The sequence below is a fragment of the Vicugna pacos genome, chromosome 20 (assembly GCF_048564905.1).
Source record: "Vicugna pacos chromosome 20, VicPac4, whole genome shotgun sequence".
Lineage (NCBI taxonomy): Eukaryota > Metazoa > Chordata > Mammalia > Artiodactyla > Camelidae > Vicugna > Vicugna pacos.
Window position 1 is genome coordinate 385,745 of NC_133006.1, and position 15,787 is coordinate 401,531.

General features: G+C 46.0%; 2 protein-coding genes across 3 annotated transcripts in view; both read left to right on the plus strand.

Annotated features, from left to right (window-relative positions):
* The window catches only part of LOC140687542 (trafficking protein particle complex subunit 9-like), a 518,046-nt gene that overhangs the window by 308,389 nt on the left and 193,870 nt on the right, over positions 1-15,787 (plus strand).
* LOC140687533 (uncharacterized) overlaps positions 6,451-15,787 on the plus strand; it is a 119,051-nt gene continuing 109,714 nt past the window's right edge. For 2 of the 3 annotated variants that reach the window (XR_012061913.1, XR_012061914.1), the window contains exon 1: positions 6,451-6,641. The gene's annotated coding sequence lies outside the window, so the exon portion shown is untranslated. Of the gene's footprint in view, positions 6,642-6,970; positions 7,247-15,787 lie in introns of those variants that run through there. The other variant, XM_072944649.1, reaches the window with a different exon arrangement.

The following is a 15,787-nucleotide window of genomic DNA, read 5'->3' on the forward strand; positions in this document are numbered from 1 at the left end:
TTTGGGATCCTTTGAATTTGTATATGAATTATAGAATAAGCTTTTAAATTCCTTACATCCTGTTCTGCCAAAATTCCACCCATGTCTTTGGCCGTCTCCAAAGCCACATTTTCTGAAGAAGTCTCTCTAGATCCCAGGTGAAAGGAATTTCTCTTTCGTCTGTGCTCAAATCACATTTGATATTATTTGATTACATTTAATCATATTTGCCTGTATGTACTTGTCTGACCTTTCCAGCCATTTAGTAAATCTCAAAAGATTAGGAATCTTGACTTGGTTCCCTCTGTGTGCTGAGAAACTAGTTCTATGCTTTGCAGGAGTGAGCCCTGCAGTAAGAGGTATCTGCAGCACACATCTAGCTCATTGCTTGAATATTGTCAAGGAATTCTGCAGATTTAGAATTGTTTATTGATTGTTGTCTCCAAGACGGCTCAGTCTTTTTTATTTCTATTGCTACTGCTGCAGTTTCAAAGAACAATGGGCTAGTTATTTTGCAAATATCAAATCATACTCTAATTGTGTTGTCACGCAAATTATGTGCTGCTGTGTCTTAACAACCTGCTTAGTGTTCACAGGCTCCTTCACTCATGGAAAATTTGGGAGAATGTCATATCCTTAGAGATAGCAATGCTGTCTTTGGCGACCTGAGCAGCAGTATCTGAATTCACTCCTGCTGTTTTTCCAGTGTCCCCTCTAGACCTCCTCCAGCCCTCCATGGGGGGCCCTGCAGTTCTGCCCTAGAAAAGCCTGTTGCTTCTCAGGAAGTCTTCCCTATGAAACATAACCATGTCCTTCTTGTGGGGACATTCAGTCCAGAGACCTGAAAGCAGGGGGAAATATTTAGCCTGCTTTTGGTAGAACCTAAATTCTTCCATACTTGTTAGAAGCAATTTCAATGAGGAAACTGTTTTGGCATCTAACAAATCAGCATAAATGACTGATGAGGAAGATCAGCTTCCCCATCCCACTCAGTCGTCATGTTGATGTGACACAAACATTGGCAAACATTTTCTCCTGTGAGCAACATAAAGTTCAAGACGTTATGAATGGCTTTTTGTTTTTATTTCTTAGTCTTTCCACATTCACTGTGTCTCGTGAGATTATATGAATCCTGCTTATTTTCAGCCCAGCACTAAACTTTTTAAAAGGATCACGTGTTTAAAAGGCTAGTGGACAATTTTTTAGAAGACAGAAATCCTTAGATTTTGGTCCCAGAGTTGAATCTTGGTTAGTGGTGAATGAAAATTCCCGTTAAAATTTTAAATTCAGTGATATAAAGTCTTAAAAATAGTTAAATATTAGTCAATTTCATTAAACACTATAAGAGTTATTTACCTTTAAGCCTGTTTCTGGGGCAATTTTGCAATGATTCCCTCCCTTTATCGATTCCCTCTTTATCAGAATCCTTGAGAGGCCCCTGTCATCATTGTCAGTATCATCATCATCATCATGGAACTGAATCTTCTGGAAGATTCTAGGAAAATAAAGAGATGGACGGGATTATGTGTAGGTCAGTGTGTGCATATACAATAAGAACAGCTGTCAGACATTAGATGCAAGATACCCATTTCATTTAGGGGAGAATGTGGTCATGAAATCCTGATGTGGTGAATGAAGGAAGCGGTGGGAACAGGATAGTCAATGGAAAGGAGGAGGAAGTGAGTGAATTGGAGAGCATAGATCCTTGGTTAGTTGATCAGCACATTGGTGAGAATGAGGGGAGTGTGATGGCAGAATCATGTCCCTCCCCGGCCACAGGGTAGCCACCTGTGACATGTTACTGTACATGGCAAAAGGGATGACAGATATTTTAGGATTAAAAATCTTAGAGGATTTCTGTCTCCTAAATTGTCTATTAGTTAGCCTTTAAACCCATGATACATTATTATAGATTAGTGCAGGGGCACAAATAAAATGGATTCATATAATCTCACCAGACAAACTGAATGTAGAAAGGATAAGGAAGAAAAACAAAAAGTCACTTATAAGTGCCTTGAACCATAAATTGCTCATGAGGAAATGTTACACAAGGTGAATGTCACAGCCACATACATACTGCCTGAGTGGGATGGGACAAGGGGATCCTGAGATGAGACAATAGGGTGAGTAGTCTGGATTGTCCAGGTGGGCTGAATGTAATCACAGGGGTCCTTAAATTGGAGGATATTTCCCAGCTGAGTTTAAAATCAGAGGGAGGTGTAGCGATGGAGCAATGTTCAGAAAGGCTGCTGACCATGAAAATGGAGGAAGTTGAGGGGCACAAGCTAAGGAAGGTGGGTGACCTCTGTAAACTGGAAAAAAAAAGGAAACATTCTCTTCTAGACCCTCTAGAAGGAAGGAACCCTGCTGGTATCTTGAATTTATCCCAATGAGAACTGTGTTGGATCTCTGACATCCACAGCCATAAGCTAATAAGTCTGTGCTGGTTTAAGCTATTAAGCTTATGGGAATTTGTTACAGTGGTAATAGGAAAATAACATAGTGAGTGGTAGTGTAAGGGATTAAAGGTCTAGGGTGGGGTGTGGAGAGAATTCTGATATTTACACCTAAAAAACAACCAGGTGAAGTGGGAAGGTGTTTTAAGGAAGACCTACCTGGCAGGGCTGTCAAGCAGACTGGAGTGAGCGAATCCTTGGAGTTAGAGGAATCAATTAAACCTCACAAGGAAAATAAGAAATAAAATGTAGCAGGGCTTCAGTGTTAGTAGATGTAGGAATGGAAATGGGCAGAGAGATATAAACATTATTTTGAAATTACCTACAGGTTTGATGACTGCATGTTTGGGAGAGTTAGCCGATGTGTGGACTGAATGCATCCCCTCAAAATCCATATGTCGAAACCTCATTTCCCAGGGTGATGATATAGGGATGCGGGGCCTTTGGGAGGTGATTAGTAGGATAAAATGAGGTCATGAGAGTAGAGCCCTCATGAATGGTATTAGTGTTCTTATACAGGGCCCCAAAGTGCTTGCTTCTCTCTCCTCTCTGGGCCATGAAGATAGTGGGAAGACAGCCATCTTCGAGCTGGCAATCCTCTCCCAGATACATTGACCTTGAAAGCCTCAGCCTCCAAACCATAAGGAATATGCTGGTTGTTTAAGCCACCCGACACACGGTAATTTGTTACAGAATCCCAGACTGACGAAGACAGTGGAGAATGCCACTGCGTTTGGCAATGATTGCCTGGAGAATGCTGAAACCCAGGGAAGTGGGCAGCACAGACGTTTACTCATTTAATCCTGCCAACACTGTAGGGGATAGAGTCTACATTTTCCTCGCTATTTAAAAGGTAAGGAAAAAGAGGCACAAACAATAACAATGACAACGACAACAACAACAACAACAGCAACAATAATTTGTCCAAGATTCACACAGAACTCCCTGGAGGGAGAGTGAGAATTAATACTTATGCAGGCTGGCCCCAGAGCCCCTGCTCATAACTACTAAGTCAGATCACCTTGCTTATTTAATCAGTTTTTTTCAACTGTGATATGAGTGTACTGTGTCCAGTAACTTATAATTTCAAAATACCTCACTGTAAGGGAAACATTAGTCGCAGGCATTACAACCCACAGAAAGCTAGACATACAAAAATAACTTGTTAAGGCAAGATAACCAATAATGTTTTTAAATATTATACCTGCTGACCCTTTGCAATAAAGTGTTTATTTATAATTCTGTCTGGCTACAGAATAACATCATAATCCTGCATGTGGCTGGTGGCTCCCGTGTTGGACAGCACGGGTCTAGAGAATTTAAATGACTTGCCCAGCCTTGCCCAGGAAGCTCGTGGTGGGATCAGAGCTATAGTCTGGGACTGTTCCTTCCTATCCAAGTCCCTCATGGAAGTTTAGAAGCTTCTCCTTTGGTGCCCAGCTGTCTATCCGTACTTATGACATCTTGTCAGGTGCCCCGGCCTGCTCCTGAACATCAGCCAGAACCCACTTCTGCTCTTTTTTGGCCAGGTAATACCTTCTAGCAACTTCCATTGCCTTCTTGGCATCAGTTTTTACATGGAAGGGTAGTGGCTAGAGAAGGAAATGTGTCCACATGACAGGTTTTTCATAAATATAGTAGGAGTGGTCAAGAGAAGAAAACCTCAGGAATACGAGTGGAAGCAGGTCATTTAATATACCAAATGCGTACTTTCAATGTATGTTTGTGTTTCCGAGTCCACGCTTGTTCTACTCGTGCATTATAGGCCAACACATCAGGAGACAAGGATTTGGGGCAAGAAATAGCGGCTTTAATTTGTAAAGCCAGTGGAGAAGATGGTAGACCAATGTCCTGGAGAACCATCATCCCAAGTCAGAATTCAGGCTCTTCTTATATTAAAAAGGGGAAGCGGGAATGCTTGGTTGATGCAAACTTGGTGTATGAATTCTTTGTTTTTAGAATCCTTTGTTCTTGCAGCTCTTCACCTGGGTCAGATCCGTGTAAACCTCCAACAAGCAAATGTTATTTTCTATTCTGTATCTTGTTATCTTTATACGAATGGAAAAGTGATAATATCCTTCAAAGTCAGAGCCTTGAGAATAGGGTCTCCTGTATATTTCAGGATCTAGGCAACATTGTTTCACAAAAGGTGCAGAAACAGCAAGACTAAGCCTAGGAAACAGGGCACAGGTTTAAAGTCAAAGGAACAGATCTAATATGGAGTCAGATTTGTTCTTTCCTATTTCAGTAGTGCCATGGAGAAGGCACTGTGGGCAGCTTTCTGTAGGGTCCTGGAGGCTTTCTCTCTCAGCCTCTGTGCGCCTCTATTGAAAACCCGTCATCGCTATCTGGCCTGCTGGAAAACCAGTCCGCCTGTTTTGCCCTGAAGTTGTGTTCTGTTTATAACTCATCTCTACTCCTTGGGAAACAACTCAATAAAAACTCAGTTGGTTTCCCACCAGCCCTGAGCAGGGGTGAGGGATAGCATGTTATTATTTTATAAAAAAAATATATAAAAATGTTTTAAAACAGCACTGGGCACATAGGAGAGAGACAATCAATGCTTCCTGGCTTAAATCGAAAATGATGACTCAGTGAGTCTATGGCTGCTGTATTTGCTGAACTAGTTACTCCTTTGCTCCATTACACATTTATTTTAACTGAAAAAGAAATATATGCATATGGTTAAAAAAATTCAAACAGAGCAAAAAATACTCAAGTGAAAGAAGTTTTCCCTCATCCTCTGTTCTTACACGCCTCCCTGGAGATGCCAATATTTACAATCCTTTGTGTGCTTTTCCAGATATGCTATGCAAATTCCCACCAATGTATGTAAATTCCTTTAAAGTTTTACTTATTTTTAACTTTAAGGGATTTAAATCCTCAAGTGGCTTCTGCCACAGTAATAGAAAAGAAGAAATCTGACTCCATATTAGATCTGTTCCTTTGACTTTAACCCTGTGCTCTGTCTCCTAGGCTTCTTCTTGCTTGTAAAACAATGTTGCCTAGAGCCTAAAATATACAGGAGAGCCTATTCTGAAGGCTCTGACCTTTAAGGGTATTTAACACTTTTCCAATCATATAAAGATAACACGTTGCAGAATAGAAAATAACGTTTGTTTTGTTGGAGGTTTACAGGGATCTGACCCAGGGAGATAGCTGCAAGAACAAAGGATTCTAACAAGAAGGAATTCCTACACCAAGAAGTTTGCAAAAACCAAGCACATAGGAAAGCAGCCTGAATTCTGACTTGGGGAGATGGTTTTCCAGGACATTAGTTTGCCATCTAGGTCTACAGAAACTTGCTATTCCATGCCCCAACACTTGGTCTCCCAACTTACTGGCCTGTCCTGCACTGAGGAGAATGAATTTGGACTCAATAACACTTCTACCTACCTAGCAAGTTGGACACTGGGACTGAGGGCAGCTCTCCCACACACAGGGGCCTACGGTGAGCCCTTGATTATTCCCCGAGGTTGGGGTGTGGTTTACCCAGGAGGGATGGGGACTCTACACCAACACTCAGGCAGTCTGCTCCTCCTGGGGCTCTGACATTTTACCTCCCGCTCCCTGCCAGCCCAACATTTGGGACAGTGGAGCTAAGGCAGAGATCGTGCCTGCCTGTTTCCCAGCGTGTAAAAGGGGAATATGTACTCTTCCCAAGGTAGTTCTGAGAAACAACACCTGCGGGTGCTTGGTTCCCTGAGCAACAGTAAACCTAGCTCCTTGTGGGGGCAACGGGTATGATACCCGTAGGGTTTCTGCAGAGACCTTAGCTGGAGGGCTGGGCCAGGGACGTAAAAGATGAGCTGTGGGCAATGACGGGTAAGAGAAGGGTGTATAGGCAGGACTGCTGCCTCCTTCGGGGTGCCACAAGAGGTAAAACGCTTTCTCCCCATCTCTGTTACTCCCCTCCCAATTCCAGATAACTGCCTTCCCTCTGCTCCTCCTGTCCATGTGTCTCCCTCCACTTTTCCCCGCCTCCCCTCCTGCTCCCCTATTCTCCCTCCCTCGGTTCTCCTTCTCTCTCAGGACCCAGAGCGGATCGCTGGCCCTCCTGCGCATGCGCAGTTGCTGCCAGCTGGACCGCGGGTTGGAAGCTCCAGCTCCGAGCCGGGGATCGGCCCCAATGGCTTCTCAGCTCTGTCGCCCTGTAGGCCTTTGGCTACTGCCTGGGGCCGGGGCCTCTGGCTGTGGAAGTGCAAGGTGAGGGGATATCGGGAAAGGGGTGAGGCGGCTGCGGGAGGGCGGTCGGCGTGTCACAGCCCCCCAGGGCGCCAGTCAGCGTGTGTTCAGCTGGATTGCTCGGGCCAGACCCCTCTGCCCGCGCCACCTGCCCCGGCGCACCGGCCACAGCTGCCCAGGGCCAGGTGTGCCCCTGCCGCCTCTTGACCCAGCCGGGCTCCCCTCAGTCCGCGGCTGGCATCCGCTTCCCCTCTCCCGCCGGCGAGTCCTCCCCTCCCGGTCTTCCTCTCCTTGGCCGCCGACCCGTCCCCACCACTGGGCGGGCTGTGTCCCGGGCGGGCGGGGTCTGCACACCCGGACGGGGCGGGCGGCTTGGGCTGGGGCTGGGGCTGGCCTCCGAGCGGGGCTGCAGCCCGCGTCCCCCACCCCGCTCTCCCTGCCCCGCGACCCCGGGGCTGCCTTCCTCTCCCTTTCCCGATCCCTGAGGTCCAGATTAGCGGCGTGGGCGCTGCTCCCCAGGCTGAGAGCCCGCGGCTGTAACTCCCAGCTTCTCCTGGTGGAGTCGGGAAAAGGGAGCGGCAGTGCTGAGGGAGCTTCTGTCTCCTTGATCAGGATTTCTGCCCCAGGTAAGTACCTTGAACACTTTCAGGTGTTATGATGGCGGTGCTTGTTGATGTCACATGTTTTTATACTGAGAGGGATTACAGTGGTGAAAGCAGGGCTTGGTTCAGTTAAAAATGAGCTGAAGGCATGAGGCTGTCTCATCCTCCATCATTCACTCTCCCAGGGTGAAACGTGAGACCGTCGATCTTAAAAAGATACTTATAGTCCCTAACTAGTCCAGCCCAGCTACTGTGTGTTAACAGGAACAGCACAACCTGAGGCGTTGGAGACCCAGGGACATTGCACTCCTAAAGAGCTCCTGGCAAAATCTGGTTTGTTTTGTTTTTTTTTGTTTGTTTGTTTTAATTAAATTGTGGGACAGACTAGTAGTATAGAGGGAAAAATAATTGGCAAGAAGGATTTTTTCATATAACAGCTTTATTGTGATATTGTTCACACACCATGAAGTCCACCCACTTGAATGTTACAATTCAGCAGCTTTTAGCATATTCACATTTGTGCAACCATTATTATTCCAGAACGTTTTCATCACATCAGAAAGACCAGTTGAAATGCATGACCTATCCACCCCTTCCCAGTGGTGGTTCTAAAGAAGTTTCTTGGCTGTTCCTGACCATAAATTAACTTGTTACATTCCATGAAATATCTGGGAGGAATTCTAATCAGAATTGCAATGAATCTGTCTATCAAAGCAGGAAGAATTAATGTCTTTATGGCATAAACTTCTTCTACACATGAATATATCTGGGACCGTATCTTTTCATCTGTCCAGAGCCAGGCCTATGGGAAATCTTGGGTTTGTGAATGATGAGATTCAATACATCATTAGATGCAACTGTAGCCTTTCACTGAAGAGAAAAGTAACCTCGTAGAAGCCAAGTGATTCTCTGATGGTTAGAATGAGTGACCGCCAGTGCTGGAGTATTCGAGTGGACTTGGTGCTTGCAGAGTTCTCCACCACCTACAGCTAAGGGGATTACCGTGTTCTTTTACTTTTTTTTTTTATGGCGTTGCTTTTATTTTTACTTATTATATAAAATTATTTTTTATTGAAGTGTTGTAAATTTACCATGTTAGCTTCAGATGTACAGCAGAGATTCAGTTATAAGCTTATGCATATGTATATAAATGTTTTTCAGATTGTTTTTAGTACAACTCATTACAAGAAATTGAAAATAGTACCCTGTGCTATATAGTAGGTCCTTGTCATTTATTTTATATTTATTAATGTGTATCTGTTAATCCTCCCTTTCCTGCCTGCTAACAACAGTTTGCTTTCTATGTCCATGAGTCTATTTCTAGCAGCACCGTTTTTGCTAGCAATATATGCTGGTTGGCTCTTTTCTGTTTCAGTAGTTCCATCTTATGTGTGGGCGTTTTTCTTCTGGTGGGCCTGTGTGTGGTTTGCACACGTGATAATAGAGATCTGTATTTGGGAGAACTCCAGGCCTCGTGTAGTCCCTCGTATGGAGCGCCCACTGAACTGATGCTTGAACTTGGAAAAAAACAGTAAATGTTGGAATTTCCACTATGGTTGAGACTTCCAGGTTTCTATAACCTCTTTAGCCCACCTAAATTTTGGCTGCACCCAATACTGGATAATTTGGTGGAACTTCATGGTATGGTGGTGTAGAGACAGGGCCTTGTATGCTTCTTCTCTTTCCTTTTTCTAACAATCATTTTCCTGGGCCTTCCAGGTACTCCCCCAGAAGGGCCCAGGGCTGGCTTGGTGTTGCACTGAGGCAATATTTGTTAATAAGTCCCTTTCCTCATCTCTTCTGAGCCTCCATTTCCTTCTCTGCACAATGAGGGCTTAGACTAGATAAGTGCTTTTCAGTTTCTTTTAAAGCCATGTTTCCTTTGAGAAACAGAAAATTCAAATCTCTCCTCCCATCACAACCCTTTAGATTTTGACACGTCCTCCAAGGAGTCACATAGCTCTTTGTGGTAAATTGACGTGATTGTGATTCCACGTGGCACAGAAAAGACTCTTCAGAGATTTATTGCAGGGAGAGGGCAGGAAAGGGGCAGTATGTCACACTTCCTTGTGTGAGCACTGGAGCAAAGGCTTGGGTTTAAATACAGTGTCTGATGTGGCATCTCTCTAATCTTGCACAATGTGATAAACCTCTATCCCTAGTTTCTTAATGTGTCAAGTTGGGGTGGTAATGTTTTAAGGCTTTTGTGAAACATTATACACATAAGCCATTTGTGTCTCGGTAGATACAAGACCTGCTAGAGAGTCGGAATTTCTTTAAAAATACATATATATTGTCCACATCACTCTGTCTGTGTGTATTTTGAAGTTCCTGGAGGGTGAGGGTTGAGTGTAATGTCCATCGTGGGACAGGTGGCCCATGGGTCTGTGTGCCTCAGATTGCCCCCTCCTCCCCAGTCCTCTTCCTCTCAGTCCAGGATGAAGTTCCCTAGTAGATTTACACACAGGTCTTGTGGAAATGGCTTTTCATTTTATTGTTTCACCAAGGAGGGTTGCCATCATGATCTCTGTGGTCAGGTTTTGGTGACCTGAAGGCTATGCAATTGGGGATTTCTATTTTATAAAAAGAAAAAAAATTACAAATACAAAATTAGACCTAGGTTGGCGGCAGGGGCTTTTGAAAGTGGGGACCATTAGCTTTTTTAGCTTCAGGTGCAGTGGCCTCTGGCCACGAGGACACATCCTCATGCTCTGAATTTGGAGGGACCAGTGGGTTCAGTGGGAATATTTACTGAGTGCATCTCATGGGCTGCGCATTCTCTTATTTGTACTGTGTGTTCCTTATTTGAGATGGTGAGCTGATTTAAACTCAATAGCCTCTTTAAAATAATAGACTTTTTATTTTTAGATGTAATGTAGATTCCCATGTAGTTGTAAGAGATAATATGGAGAGGGCCTATGGACTCTTTGCCCAATTTTCTTTAATAGTTCCATCTTGCAAAGTTGGGGTACTATTCATTCGTGACTCACTAACCCTTTTAGGTTTGTGTTATTGCCCTCATTTCTATTTATGAATAAACTGGTGTTGAGAGAAGCACACAGGTCTGCCCAGGTCACCCACGTGGTTACTGAAGATTTGGGTGGAACGTGGGCTTGGCATTTCCAAGCAGTACCATTATGATGGTCTGTGGCAGGGAGCAGCATTCACTTTGCTTGTTTATTCATTCATTCAACAAACATTTATTGAATAAACTCTGTGGGTCAGATGCTTTCATAGGGTTATCTGATTCTTCAGCAGTATGGAGAATCAGGTAATGTTTTCTTTATTTTTTTTTTAATATGAGAAAAATATCTCTGAGAGGTTATAATCTCCCCAAAGGAAAAATAGCTCATAAATGAGGGATAGTACATTTGTACAGTTCCTTCTTCTTATGCAGGTGGTACCCTAGGCATTTTACATTTGCAAACTTCCATAATCCAGATATATTCTTGTAAGGCAAGAAGTTTTTTTTTTAATTGAAGTATAGTCAAGTTTACAATGTTGTGTCAATTGCAAGGTGGTTTTTTTTTGAATTTTGAATGGAGAAAATATTTTTTGAGGGGGTTAATTAAGTTTATTTATTTGTTTCATTTTTCTAAAATGAGGTACTGAGGATTGAGCCTAGGTCCTTGAACATGCTAAGCACGTGCTCTACCACTGAACTGTACCCTCCTCCCCAAAGCAAGTTTTCTTACCCATTATTCTGCACCTTAGGAGTTCAAATAAATTGGCGTTGAAATCCAGATATTTTGATCCTACTATGGTTCTTTGCCTTATATCCTGCTGAGGGGTGGGGAAGCAGTTCCTTTATTCATTCATTTATTCAGCAGTTTTGAGCACCGACTTTGCATCAGGGCCTGCCTAGGTGCTTGGAAACAGAAAACAAGAAATGATCCTTTTCTGCAGGGGATGGAAGCCTAGACCAAAAGCTGGGTAATGTGATCTGAGCTTCAGTAGCCATGTGCAGATGCTGAGGACAAAATTATCCCCGATTTGCTTGGACTTCCCTTGCCTTCTGGCTGGTGCACACCAGGTCGCCGCATCCCAGTGAGGCCCGCAGCCCACAGCACAGTATGTACATCGATTTACCCTCCCTTCTCGGCAGGGCCTGCAACATGAACACCCCTGACTACGTGCAGTGCGCTGAGGACCACCAGACTCTCCCGATTGTGGTCCAACCTGTGGGGATCATCTTAGAGAATTTCTTTTGCATCTATAATGGAATCTCCTTGGTGAGCCAGATCAGACCGTGCGGCTCCCAGTGGGCACTCTGTATCTACTATAGGTATCTCTATGCGCCCGAGAATGGATGGAGTGACTTCCAGACCCACCGCAATGTCATGGGCCTTGTCACCATTACTGACTGCCTCTTGGCCAAGACCTTCTAGAAGCTCCACGCACAGAGGAGCTGTATGGCACCACGCTCTACGACTCTCAGCTCTTTGTCTTTATGCTGTATGGGGAGGTGGCCGAGCAGCCGCACACCGACGTGGCCTTCAATCTACGAGGACTGCGGGTGGTGGACAAGAGGATCGAAGACTTCACTGAGTCACTCTTCATCTTGCCCAAGTCCAAGTGGCTGGATGGGGACCCCGAAAATTCTGGGGAGAAGACCCCCCTCCTCTACATCCTATTTGAGAAGGAGGACTTCGTGGGACTGGACACAGACAGCAGGCAAGTCAACCTGAAGGCCGGGCCACCCTGGCTGTGTGACAGATTGCTTCCTTACATCCAGAATGGGATCATCAAGGAGGAGGGCTTTCTTGTAGCCAAGGCGGGAAGGAGGTGTAGCCCGCCGGTTTTCAGACGTTTAAAACTAAATCCGCCTTTGTTTCAGAGAGATCCTTTTAGGGTTAGTGTGGACACTTACTCCCCCTTTTCAGCCAGGACACTTGGGGGGACCCCTGGAGTTGCTGTCCAATAGAGTAGCCACAGCTACTGATGTTAGTAGTGCTGGGGAGGAGGCCGGTCTGAGCTGAGATGTGCTGTAAGTTAAATGCACATCAGACGCTGAAACTTGTCTAGTAAAAAGAATATAAACTATCTTGTTACTTTCTATATTGATTACACGTCAAAATGATAGTATTTTACATACAGTAGAATAAGTAAGGTCTGTTCTTAAAATCAGTTGCTTGGTTTTTTTTTTGTTACATTTTAAACGTGGCAACTGGGAAACGTTATTTACATGACTCTCATTTCATTCCTGTTGGACAGCCTGTCCTGGGACAGTTTCATCCCTTTGCTTATAAATGAGACTCTGAATCCCGAGACGCAGAATGAGGTGCTGGTTGAGCTCAGGGTGGAGCCGATGTCTCCTGCCTCCCAGGCCCAGCACCAGCACGGCTCAGGCCCTCTCCCCTGCCTGACAGCCACCATGCCAAGTTAGGACATCAGAAACACTGCCAGGGGCTTCCGAATTAGCTCCTTACGCAGGGAAAGGCGTGTCACGGTGTATGGGACACAGCAGGGAAAAATTCGTCCTCACTTTGTCCCTGTGATTAGGTCAAAGGCCCCACTCTGCCTTGGAAGTGCAGACGATCACTTCTGGGCTGCCTAACCCCTCACCCTCTACTATGTTTCCCTGTGTATCTTTCAAGCTGTCCCTCGGGCAGAAGAGGGTGAGACGTCTTTGCCGAGAGGTGGTCCCCCTTTACTGGGGAGAGTGAGGTGAGCTGTGTCCCCCCGGCCTACGGCCTCGGGCCTTGAGTCTGGAGAGCGCTCATGGCGGTCCCACAGGTGACGGTCGGAGGACATGGTACGTGCTGCCGGGCCCGCTGTGCAGGAGGGGCTCTGTGATTCTCTGTGATTCTAAGGTCAGATTCTACTTTCTTGTTGTTGGTAAGATGGAGGAGAAGATGCCAGAGAATTGATAAAAAGAAAATCCACACCAGTCCTGTGAATGACAGACACAGGGGATCCGTGTCCCACCTGCGTGTGGTGCCTGGCAGGCTCTGGAATAATTTTCACTTCCTCCCCGGACATTCCTCTATGGCTTAAGGAAGGGGAGAGGCATGTCGTGGCCATGATCTGTACTTGTGCTCACAGGGCCCTGTGATCTACATGCCCACACTACACTTCTGCTCCTTGGAGATGAGGTGTCAGGTTTAGGAAACTGGGCACTGCTGAGGGCATAGCTGACAGAACCGTGCTACACCAAGGCTGGCTCCGTTCACCTCACCTGTCACCTCCTGTTGAGTCCTAAGGCGTCATTCAAGGTAGGTGCATCGGTGCAATGAAAGCAGGAACCTCCTTCACCCCCTGGACAGACTGGTGGGTGATCAGTGGAAGCCTGGAGCCCTGCCCCAGCCCCACGCCAGTGCCTCCTATTTTGTCATAGGAGGCACTGGTGACATTTTTGCTCAGCAACTGCTTGGCTCTGATTCTGCAGAGCCAACAGAGAATGCCAGCTTGTTTTTGCCTTTTGAAGTCTGCCCTTGGGATTTGGCGGAGTAGCTGGATGTGTGCTTAGCCCATAGTGGTTGACACTGTCACCATTGTTTACCCAGAACCTTGTGTACCAGGCATGGCTGCCGGCATCAAAATACAGCAGCGCATTAAACCTCCCTCCTGGTGGGTCTGTCTGTTCTGGTACCATAAGGGCTCAGCCAGCATCTGAACGTCAGTGAGATAACGTGGCCAATGAGCTCGGGTCAAGCACGTTCTCCGCCAGTGACTTTTACTCCATTGTTGCTTTTACTATTACACAGTCATTAATTTTTTAAACAATGCTTTGGTTCAGGAGCAGAACCTAATTCTCCCCTGTTCCTCTTGGTGGGAGTGAGTAAAGTTGTCCAGCTTGAAATGCGACCACATTTTGTAGCTCAAAAGCTGTCTACACGCATCTAGGTGAAGTTTTGGTTTGGGGCGCTGACCACGTTGGGGTCCCCCGGCAGCATCGCTCCCCTCAGGCCCCTGCCTTCCCTGGATCAGGAGGTGAGGGTGGGTCTCACCGTCCCTGCGTCCCTGTCCTCATCACACTGACGTAATTTCTTGTAAATGCTGTCAAAGTCATTTTTGTTCTCGTGTGTTTCTAATTTTGGCTGTTCCTCTATTCCTTTTTCTATTTTCCTTTTTCCCTTATACCACCCCGTGAGCATGTTGTTGGGTCTGAAAATGTGGGCTGTGCACACCCTGCATTGGAATAGCCAGATCGCCCTCTGTGCCGTCTCCATCGCTATAAAAAGCAAAAACTTAACAGTTGCCATGATTCGTATATTATCCTAGTCATCTTATTTTCTACTTTTTTGGAATTTTTGCTATGTTAGCACATCACCCACTGGAGTTTGATATCTGTTAAAGTCCTTGCTTTGAGGAACCTGTTAGTTCGTCCTTATATTTGGTAACAAATGCTCTCTTACTAATTTTGTTTATTTGTTTTGAAGAAGTGAGATGCGAATTGATTTAGGCGGCTGCTGAGGGATTTTTTTCATGGAGTATTTAAACTTGGAAAGTCAAATTCTGCAGCACCTTGCTTGATTCTGGCTTTTACACAAACGTGCTCGGCACGAGGTTCCTGGCTGTCGCTGTGTGACGTGCGTGACGGCGCTTCCTGGCCGGCGGTCACTGGTGAGGAAGTGGCCGGCTCGGGGGTGAGCAGCTGCAGGGGACGCTGTTGGAGGAAGCAGTCACCGGTTTTTTGTTTTTTGGTTTTTTTTTGCATTCACCTTCCCAGTGCCATTTACTTTACTTTGCATTCATAGAGGGGCAGGAGCGGGCCTAAAACCATGCCACTCTTTTGTTCCCTTTATGAGGCTGGTTTTTCTAAGTATCAGGAAAACATTGCCTTGTCCTAAGTAACTGGTTCACTTGGATCTGGTGGACACAGGGACCGCTAAAGGGGACCGTAGCTTCCTCTCTGCTTCAGCCAGTGGGCATTCAGAGCCAGGTCTGTGGTTTGCCGCAGCAGCCGTGCAGGCCTCCCTGCACCGGCCTTTATTTTTACCCCTTTTTGGCAGTAAATAGCTGACTCTGTGTCTGTTGCAGCTGATGTCCACCACTGACGGCCGTGTGGTTATTTTGCGGTAGTGAGTCTCCAACACCCCTGTCAGCCGTGAAGGGACCTTGCATTCTCACCCCGACCCTGGTTCATCTCACCCAGGGAAAGGGCTTGGCCACCACCGTCATGCTGGACATGAGGCCTTGTTTCTCCTTTCATGCTCTGGTCCAAATGTGGACACTTCATCCTTCACTGACTTGGTCTCGCTTGAGACAGTCCAGACTTTCTGAAAGAGTCCATCACATTCTGGGGGGGAACAGAACAGAAGTAAGAGTCGCAAGTAGGAGTCTAGGCTGTCTGGGTTGGCAAATGCAGGCTGGGATCTGTGATGGCCGGTCTGTGCCCTGGAAACTGGCCTTTCCCGTGGCTCCCGAGAGAAAAGGGGTCGGAGCGAGAACAGACTTGCCTGGGTTCCTACCATCCTCATCTGCTCACTGACAGGAGTGTCAGCTAACTAGGAGCTCCCCCAGACCTCGGGCCCTTCAAACCTCAGATCACGGGAGATCCTTGAGTCCTTTTTCTGGTCCTTCTTTGTGAGAATCCAGTGCCTTCTGAGGTGACTGGCAGCA